Below are 10,996 nucleotides of genomic sequence, written 5' to 3'. Positions count from 1 at the left end.
ATAATTTACAAATTAAATATACCTATAATGAATTAATAATGTATTACAAATAATTAGAATTATTTCTGTTGACCTATATCAAGTTCATCATTCATTCTCATCATTTGTAATCTGTTTACCACACAGCAGAAGAAACTGGTTTGGGAAGGTATATGGGGTTAAGACACCAATCACCTTCTGCGTACCTGCCACTCTGTGGGCACTCACAGCTCTCCTGTCCCCATTCTGACGTGTTCATGGGTCCCTGGGGAGGCCTCTAGAAGATAGCTTGTGAGCCACTGAAAAGTTCCCTGTTGTCAGTTGCTATCTGTAGCTAACACATAGGCTGACACTTGCCCAGTGGGAATTCTTTAACATTTTCATTGGCTTTTTTTTTCTTATCCATTTTTATTATAGCCATCATAATGCTTCTCGCTTCCACCCTTTGTCACACATGAGACAGTCTGCATTCTTGTCTCTCCCTGGAGGGGCTTGTCTGCCTGGGAAAGTCGGATTACTCCGTTGCTTCCAACTTGACTCAGTGATGGGTTCAAGAATTAGGTATTTGTATTTTATCTTCTTTTCCCCTAATTATTAGAATGGTAGTGGTGTTCTTTTCAGTTTTCTACATCCTGAACCAAAGTTGAAGCCACATATTAACTTGTAATACAAGAAACAGAGGGCCTGATACTGTGGTGAAGCAGGTTCAGCTGCTGCCACGTGTAACAATGCCATCCCATATCACAGAGCTGGTTCAAGTCCCAGCTACTTCACTTCTGATGCGGCTTCCTGCTGGGATCTGATATGGGATGTGAATGTACTAACTGCAAGAGCAAATGCCCACACCAAAAAAAAATGTATTTTTAAATTTTAGGATCTATGTATTTTTGACTAGAAATAGGGAAAAGCTAGATCTACAAAGGTTTTCAGTCTTACGCCACTAAAATATATTAAGTATCACAATGTCAATAATTAACATGTACACTTTGTCCCTATAAAATATCATGTTGTTCCAGTTATACTATTATTACATTTCCTGAGGCCTTGATTATCCTCACAAGAAACACACTTTTAGACAATTTAATATGTGCAATCTGTGACACAAGCACTTTAGACTACTGGAAATTTTAAATTACTAAATGTCACCCGAGTAGTTCCAAGCTGTCAGTTCTCATCTTGTGTAAAAGCCATTTAGCATCAGAGAGCAGTTTAGCACACTTGGGATCATCCTCATGCGTTCCTCTTTGACTGAAGTGGAACAGCATTAGGAAAATGAATAGATGTGACAGGGAATGAGTGGATGGCACTGCTGGTTATGGGAAGACGCTGAGTTGTAGGAGAGAAGTTCCAGGGAGAAGCAAGCGCAGGCAATGCCAGGAGGTGCTGATGTCCACGGGGATCTTGGTGCTTTTGTCACAAGTGTAAGGAGCATGTTCTGGAGAATAATGTAATTGCAAGTGAAGGTGATGAACTCAGATACTCAGACTTTGATACTTGTTCTAAATGTTGATACTACTTTTATGCCTGAACTCTTTGTACCGTTTCTACAACAAAACCCAGAACAAACAAGAAACAAAAACTCTACCACACTGCCATGAAATGCAGAGGACTGGCGTGGTGGTGCAGCAGCTGGAGCTGTCCCTTGCGATGCTCCCGTCCACATCTGACCGCTGGTTGCTCTGCTTCTGATCCGGCTGACCCAGCTCCCACTAAAAATGCACCTGGAAAAGCATGGGTAACAGCCGTAGTGCTCGGACCCCCGCCAACCAGGTGGGAGACTTGGAGGGACTTTCTGGCCTTGACTGGCCCAGACCTTGCTGTCTCAGCCATTTCAGGAGTAAAGCAGTACATAGGGGAGCACACTTTTGTGTTCATGTGCATATTCATTCATTCTCATTCTCTCTGTCTGTCTGTCTCTCTCTCTCTATGTCTTTGTCTCCCTTTTACTCTACCTTTCAAATAAATGAATCTTAAAATTCAACAAAACTAAGATATGGAATCAACCCAGATGCCTATCAACTGATGACTGGATAAAGAAATTATGATATATACACACTATGCAGTACTACTCAGCTGTAGTAAAATAAGTTAGTCCCAAAAAGACAGATACCATATGTTCTCCCTGATCCAAAGTAATTAATAAAGTACCTGAAATATAATGTATTGGAGTGAAATAGACATCTTGGGAAGCAATGATTGTTTATAGCCCTTGTCTCTTGCCTTGAGGAACAGTGTTTTGTTTTGTTTTCTCTTTATACTATTTGCTGAACCCTTTTGCTTAGGGTGGGTTTAACTATCTGATCATTAAGTTTACTGAAAAAAGATCATTGTAAAAATTAAGAGTGGGAATCCTAGGGGGGGATAGAAGGGTTGGAGCATGGATGGGAAGAGGGGGAGTGCCAGTATGTTCCTAAAATGGTGTAACTTAAATAAACTTAAATAAAATATATATGAAAATTCAACAATATTCACCTATGTACATATGTATTAAAGTAGACTGACGATTAGTTTGAAAACATTTCACATACTGATTTACACCTGAGATTTAAAACAGGGCCATTGTACTCAGCAAACTGTTCAGTCATGGAAAGGTCAAGATAATGGGGGTGATTTCATAAATTATATACTCTAGATGTCACAAAAGCAGAGGAAAAGTGGGTAAAAAGTGGAGAAAGGATGAAAGATGTTTCTGGAGTCACACAAAAAGTATATCTATGACTGGGAAGCAAAATGAAAATACACCAACCTGGGTAGAACTTTGTTGCTGGTCTACACGTAGACAGCAGATGCGGAGTGTGAACTACAGACAGTTGTCAAGGAGGTGGGGGCAGACCCAATCTCACAGTTTGAACAAGTGACTGCAGTGGGATTGGCTGTGGTTAGGAAGAAGTGAAAAGGAAAAAAAATGTACTAACTGGCTCTAGGGGATCCTCATGTTACAGAGGTTGGTGAAGGAAGAGCCGAGCTGTTTTTTGGTTTTGTGCAATCAGGATCTAAACTAAAATCTCCAGTGAAATTCCTCACATAGCAAGAGGCAGTCCCTTTACATTGCTTGAAAGACAGAGAGGGAGGGAGAAAAGGAGAGAGAGAAAGGAGAGAGAGTGTGACACACACACACACACACACACAGAGAGAGAGAGAGAGAGAGAGAGAGAATATGAATGAGAAGATTTGAGTCTTCCATCTTGCTGTATCATCCTCCAGAATGCCTGTACAGCCAAGGCTGTGTAAGGCCAAAGCCAGGACCACAGAACTCATTCCGGAACTTCCAAGTGGGTGTAAGGGAACTTATCATTTAAGCCATCATCTGCTGGCTTTCAGAGAGTTCACGAGCAGGAAGCTGGATAAGAAGCAGAGAGGAGTTGGGACACAAACTGGGCACTTGGACTTGTTTATGTTCTTGATTGTTTTTGTTCTTGATTTTTAAAGATTTATATATTTGCTTGAAAGGCAGAGTGACAGAGATGGAGACACAGTGAGATGAAGAGAAACAGAAAGAGAAATCTTTGATCCTTTGGTTTATTCCCCAAATGGCTGTTAACAGCCTGGACTAGGCAGGCTGAAGCAAAGAACTGCAATTAAGCCAACTCTGACTACCTTCCCAGGCGCAGTAGCAGGGTGCTAGATCCAAAGTGGAGTAGCTGGGGACTACAGTAGGCATTCAAAGCAGTGTCATAACCCCTGAGCCACAACACACTGGCCCACACCTGCATGTTTTAATGGGCTCCAAATGCCTGGCCCTATCAGGCCATTTTTTTAAAAGATTTATTTTATTTATTTGGAAGAGTTACAGAGCAAGGTAGAGACAGAGAGAGAGAGAGAGGTCTTCCATCTGATGGTTCACTCCCTAGATGGCTGCAATGGCTGGAGCTGCACCCATCCGAAGCCAGGAGCCAGGAGTTTCTTCCGGGTCTCCCACGTGGGTGCAGGGGTTCAAGGACTTGGGTAATCTTACACTGCTATCACAGGCCATAGCAGAGAGCTGGATCAGAAGAAGAGCAGCCGGGACTAGAATTGGAGCCCATATGGGATGCTGGCACTGCAGGCGGTGGCATTATCCACTATGCTACAGCCCCGGCCCCCAGGCCATTTTTTTTTTTTTTTTAAGATTTTATTTATTTGCTTGAGAGGTAGAGTTACAGAGAGATAGAGGGAGAGACAGAAAGGTCTTCCCTGTGCTGGTTCACTCTCCCAATGTTCGCAACAGCTGGACCTGGGCTGATCTGAATCCAGGAGCTTCCTCCAGGTCTCCCACATGGCTGCAGTGGCCCAAGCACTTGGGCTGTCTTCCACTGCCTTCCCAGGTCATAAGCAGGGAGCTGGATTGGAAGAGGAGCAGCCAGGACACAAACAGGTGCCCATGTGGGAATGCCAGCACCACAGGTGAAAGCTAGCCTCTATTAGGCTGTTTTAAAAGCTTTCCTGACCTAGAAATGAAATGCAGACTTTTTTAACAGATTATGAAGATGCTATGTTCATATCATTAAGCTCATGGAGAAAACAAAGGGAACTTGGAGGTGTGACAGATTGTGAATAGGCTTCTAGGGGCCGTGATTTCCAGAGATGCCAGAAATGCAAAGAAAACTAGCTTTACTAACAGCAGTTCTGGAAGTCTGCTTACAGAACGATTTGTCAAATATAATTCCTCCCACCGTCCCTTTACTCCTCCCTCAGAATTACAAATGTACAGCCACAGAAGGGATTTCTAGCACCCTGACTGACCACCAAACTTAACATTCTCCTTAGCTCTCATTGATAGTCCTTTTATGACCCTTTGCTCTTTCTGTCTCTCTCTTGGATATACTGGAGATTAATTCATAGAAAGCTTTGTTTCCCTTCCCTTTTGTAGTAACTCAAAACATCTCTTATCAAGAAAAATGATCTCATAATATAACATAAAATTGGGTTATTCCCATTAGGAAGAACAAAAGTCAAACATCAGGAACATGCAAATACGTCATCCTCTTATTTCATCTCACCAAAACTAAAGCTTAAAGAAAAATTTTAATTGGATTTCCTAGTAACTCTGATTACTATATTTTTTAAAATTCTATAAATTTATTTTTCTTTATATTCTTTACATTTTATAATGGCTTGTAATCTATATTAGAAAGGAAGCCCCTGTAAATTTCCCTAAAAAACAGGTGACTCTTCAGAAAAATTAGAGTGAATTAGTAACTTTAATAAATTATGAAATTAGCTGCTATTTGGAGCAACCCTGTGATAGTAGGCAGCTATAAACTCTGGCACTAATTCAGAAAGTAGCTCTTACAGTTCTGGAGGGGACCTGGTACTTGAAGGAAGAGAGCAGCAGTGGGTAAATTTCAGATTATTCTGCTTTCTGTCTGGATGGAAGCCAGGTCTATTTATGTGTGAGGCCGGGCTCCATACTGACTAAAGAGACTAGAACTTGAACTGGTCTTAGGAACTAGAATGAATACGAAGCAACTACGCTTGTTGTGATAGGAGGAATTCAGAGAAAGAACAGAACCCCAGAGAAGATGACAGAAGTCCTAGGTGTAATCTCTTCCCTATCTTTGAGTAATCCAGTCATGAAGTAGAACGTGATACTCCAGGGAACCCAGCCAAAAATAAAAGCACACACCAAATGCCAGAATTAACATTTGAGTCCAACTAATGTATGTGTGCTTGTTAAACCAAAAAATCAACACTTTTTCAGATAAGATATAAGGATCTAGAGTCTTTACAGCAAACACATAAATTTACAAATTAATGCCACTAAAACTGTCTTGTGGGAGTCAGCAGCTGGTACAACACTTAAGTGGTACTTTGGACATCTGAGTCCCAAGTAGGAGCACCTACTTAGAGTCCTAGCTACTCTGTTTCCAGTTCAGCTTCCTGCTAACTTACACCGTGTATGGTAGCAGGTGAATGCTTAAGAATCGGGGTCCTTGCTGCTTACGTGGGTTACCTAGATTGGTCTCCATGCTCCTAGCCCAGAACAAGCTACTGCATGTGTTTGGGGAGTAAACTAGAAGATGGAAGGTCTTTCTCCTTCTGTCTCATTCTTTCTTTTTCAATGAAATAAATAAAGCATTTTTAAAAATCTTTTTTTCAGTTACTAATTTTGGTCAGCTGACTAACTGATATTTAGTCTATGACAATTTGTCAACATGTACCAATGGAGTAAGCTCATAAGGCTTTAGATCAAAGGCAGATTTTTCCTATTATGTAGTTTGAATTTCATATAAATCATCTGGGGAAATTTGGGAATGAATATAGGCTTTTTTATTTAAAGACCACTTACATTCACAACATAGATTTAGCTTTTTCTATAAAGTGTTAATATTTTTTTCTATAAATAAGTATATCTCCTAATGAACTGGAGTTCCTCAGGGTTTTAATTTTGTTTTCCCCATTGTGACCTCCTTGGAGCACAATAGATTGTTTTCTTTTGATATCCATTTATGTCTTTTATCTGTATATAAAGAAAATTAATCCAATGGAATAAATCTTCAAGAAGTGGAGAACTTTTATAATACTATGGAAGATTAGGTCCTCTCATTTCTGTCTGACACAGGTAATTAGTCTTATTAGCTATGACTAATTCTAAGTAATAATACAGTAGAAATGACAAGTTCCTTGTAGAAAAAAACTTGATTCAATTAGAGAGCTATTTCCTTTGATTAGAGCATTCCAGGAGTAAAACATATTTTATCATTCTGATACTGGAATTTCAACACATTGAAAAATAATTAAAAACTTAAATAACATTTTTAAATGCAGAGAGTCATATATTATAATCACTGTCAATTTTACAGACAGAACTTAGAAGGAGTATTTAATGCCAAGCCTATTGTGGTATATTTGGGGTAGGACGAGAGGAAGGATAAAACAGGAGCAGGAAAAGTATTCAGAATTAGAACATTTCTGATGGTATGTGAATAAAACTCAAGTGGTAAAAGCAAGTTATGAAGAGTCTCTCAAGGTCATTCTGAGCAAAAATGTATGAATTACTGCAGACAATAGGAAGAAGAACCAAAAGAATAAGATGTGTATTTGCTTGGTACCATATCTGATAGTTCCATAGTACAAACGATCACAACTGAGTAAAATCAATGCAAATAGACTTTAGAATATCAGGGGCTTTTTGGTGATACAATCATGCTATTTCACTAAGGCACTTAAACGTTTAATTCTTTTTAAAAATTAATGTTAAGTCTTCATCCAGGAAGTAATGATCTCCTCATGTTGTCCAGGGCGGATATTTTGCTAGGTGTTAGGCTGAGATGGTGAACAAACTCAAACGCTCCAGGCAGTCATCCTAGTGTATGTGAGTATGTGAGTATGCGTGGGGTGGAGGTGTTGTCGTGGAAACGCAGGCCAAGGATTTCACCAGTGAAGGCAGCGTGACAAGATAAGGAAAGTAGTGCTATTGGTGGCAGGTGAACATACAACCAGGGAACATGGGTCAACCCTCAGAAATGAACTGGAGCTGAGACCTGGTGGATGAAGCATTGTTAGCTAAGAAACAGGGGGATGTGGCTACAGGCATCTAAAAGTCCCAGACATCTTCTGGAAGGAAAGCAACTGCCACCACATGAAACTCTTTGGTGTTTCACCTTCTCAAGTTCATCACTCCCTTGATCTGTTTACAGAGAAGCCCTTTCTACCACTTCATTTTTCACACTATCATAGTGAGTTCTGGCATGTTATTTTACCTCACTAAATGTGAATTTCTTGAAGTCACGATCCATAATGAGGAAACACTGTGACTGTACAGAAACAAATTGCTGTATTTTAAAATTTTACAAGAAGTAAACCAGCAGTCTGGAGATAATGATAATACCAGTTTTCTTATATAGTTGTTGCTTTGCTCAATACATGACCAACAGTAAATGATCAGAATATATTGTGCATGATTCCCAGGCATTTACATGTATGATGAATACAAATATGAAAAACAAGCATAATAAATGTGCTCATGGACAAACATACACCACACATAGGAGTGCAGCCATATAAGCACATGTGTGCACAGGCATATGCCTACTCACAAGCCCAAGCAGAGACACATGGAGGGGGTACTTTAATACTTTAATTCACATGATGATTTCTGACCAAGATTAAAATCTGCTTTGTCAACGGATGTTTCTGTTACAATTTAATAAATGCTAAACTAGGACCTAAGTCAATAGCATTCATGATATAGTTTCATAACATTATAGAAAATAATCAAATGTAAAAAATGTTACATCTGGTGTTTTACTAGTGGAAACCTGTGTACTACTCCTTAAACTTGAATTAAATAATTGAGAAAACTGCCTCCTCAAAGAACATAGATGCAAAAATCCTCAATAAAATTCTCGCCAATAGAATGCAACAACACATCAGAAAGATCATCCACCCAGACCAAGTGGGATTCATCCCTGGTATGCAGGGATGGTTTAATGTGCGCAAGACAATCAATGTGATACACCACATTAATAGACTGCAGAAGAAAAACCATATGATTATCTCAATAGATGCCGAGAAAGCATTTGATAAAATACAACACCCGTTCATGATGAAAACTCTAAGCAAACTGGGTTTGGAAGGAACATTCCTCAATACAATCAAAGCAATCTATGAAAAACCCACAGCCAACATCCTATTGAATGGGGAAAAGTTGGAAGCATTTCCACTGAGATCTGGAACCAGACAGGGATGCCCACTCTCACCACTGCTATTCAATATAGTTCTGGAGGTTCTAGCCAGAGCTATTAGGCAAGAAAAGGAAATTAAAGGGATACAAATTGGGAAGGAAGAGCTCAAACTATCCCTCTTTGCAGATGACATGATTCTTTATTTAGAGGACCCAAAGAACTCTACTAAGAGACTATTGGAACTCATAGAAGAGTTTGGCAAAGTAGCAGGGTATAAAATCAATGCACAAAAATCAACAGCCTTTGTATACACAGACAATGCCATGGCTGAGGAAGAACTTCTAAGATCAATCCCATTCACAATAGCTACAAAAACAATCAAATACCTTGGAATAAACTTAACCAAAGACGTTAAAGATCTCTACGATGAAAATTACAAAACCTTAAAGAAAGAAATAGAAGAGGATACCAAGAAATGGAAAAATCTTCCATGCTCATGGATTGGAAGAATCAACATCATCAAAATGTCCATTCTCCCAAAAGCAATTTACAGATTCAATGCAATACCAATCAAGATACCGAAGACCTTCTTCTCAGATCTGGAAAAAATGGTGCTGAAATTTATATGGAGGCACAAGAGACCTCGAATAGCTAAAGCAATCTTGTACAACAAAAACAAAGCCGGAGGCATCACAATACCAGATTTCAGGACATACTACAGGGCAGTTGTAATTAAAACAGCATGGTACTGGTACAGAAACAGATGGATAGACCAATGGAACAGAATTGAAACACCAGAAATCAACCCAAACATCTACAGCCAACTTATATTTGATCAAGGATCTAAAACTAATTCCTGGAGCAAGGACAGTCTATTCAATAAATGGTGCTGGGAAAATTGGATTTCCACATGCAGAATCATGAAGCAAGACCCCTACCTTACACCTTACACAAAAATCCACTCCACATGGATTAAAGACCTAAATCTACGACCTGACACCATCAAGTTACTAGAGAACATTGGAGAAACCCTTCAAGATATTGGCACAGGCAAAGAATTTCTGGAAAAGACCCGGGAGGCACAGGCAGTCAAAGCCAAAATCAACTATTGGGATTGCATCAAATTGAGAAGTTTCTGTACTGCAAAAGAAACAGTGAGGAGAGTGAAAAGACAACCGACAGAATGGGAAAAAATATTTGCAAACTATGCAACAGACAAAGGGTTAATAACCAGAATCTACAAAGAGATCAAGAAACTCCACAAAAACAAAACCAACAACCCACTTAAGAGATGGGCCAAGGACCTCAATAGACATTTTTCAAAAGAGGAAATCCAAATGGCCAACAGGCACATGAAAAAATGTTCAAGGTCATTAGCAATCAGGGAAATGCAAATCAAAACCACAATGAGGTTTCACCTCACCCCGGTTAGAATGGCTCACATGCAGAAATCTACCAACAACAGATGCTGGCGAGGATGTGGGGAAAAAGGGACACTAACCCACTGTTGGTGGGAATGCAAACTGGTCAAGCCACTTTGGAAGTCAGTCTGGAGATTCCTCAGAAACCTGAAGATAACCCTACCATACAACCCAGCCATCCCACTCCTTGGAATTTACCCAAAGGAATTTAAATTGGCAAACAAAAAAGAGGTCTGCACCCTAATGTTTATTGCAGCTCAATTCACAATAGCTAAGACCTGGAACCAACCTAAATGCCCATCAACGATAGACTGGATAAAGAAATTATGGGATATGTACTCTTTAGAATACTATACCGCAGTAAGAAACAACGAAATCCAGTCATTTGCAACAAAATGGAGGAATCTGGAACACATCATGCTGAGTGAAATAAGCCAGTCCCAAAGGGACAAATACCATATGTTCTCCCTGATCGGTGACGACTGACTGAACACCAAGAGGGAAACCTGTTGGAGTGAGGTGGACACTATGGGAAACGGTGGCTTGATCAGCATAGCCCTGACTGTTAATGAACAACTAAATACATTATCCCTCTTAGTAAAAAAAAAAACAAAAAAAAAAACAAACAAAAAAAAAAAAAACAATTTAATAAATGCTAAACTAGGACCTAAGTCAATAGCATTCATGATATAGTTTCATAACATTATAGAAAATAATCAAATGTAAAAAATGTTACATCTGGTGTTTTACTAGTGGAAACCTGTGTACTACTCCTTAAACTTGAATTAAATAATTGAGAAAACTGCCTCCTCAAAGTACATAATCCCACTTAAAGTGAAATGGGAAGATGTTGACCTCATAAAAGAGAACAGAATGATGGTTACTGAAGCCTACAGGAAGAGAGCAGACATGTACAAAGTTTGATTTCAACAGAAGAAATGAGCGTTAGCAGACTGTTCACAGAATGGTGACTACAATGAGTAATAACAC

Source organism: Oryctolagus cuniculus, chromosome 6, assembly GCF_964237555.1.
Source record: "Oryctolagus cuniculus chromosome 6, mOryCun1.1, whole genome shotgun sequence".
In the NCBI taxonomy this organism is placed as follows: domain Eukaryota; kingdom Metazoa; phylum Chordata; class Mammalia; order Lagomorpha; family Leporidae; genus Oryctolagus; species Oryctolagus cuniculus.
The sequence above is the reverse complement of the archived record's forward strand: the minus strand, read 5'-3'. Positions refer to the sequence as shown.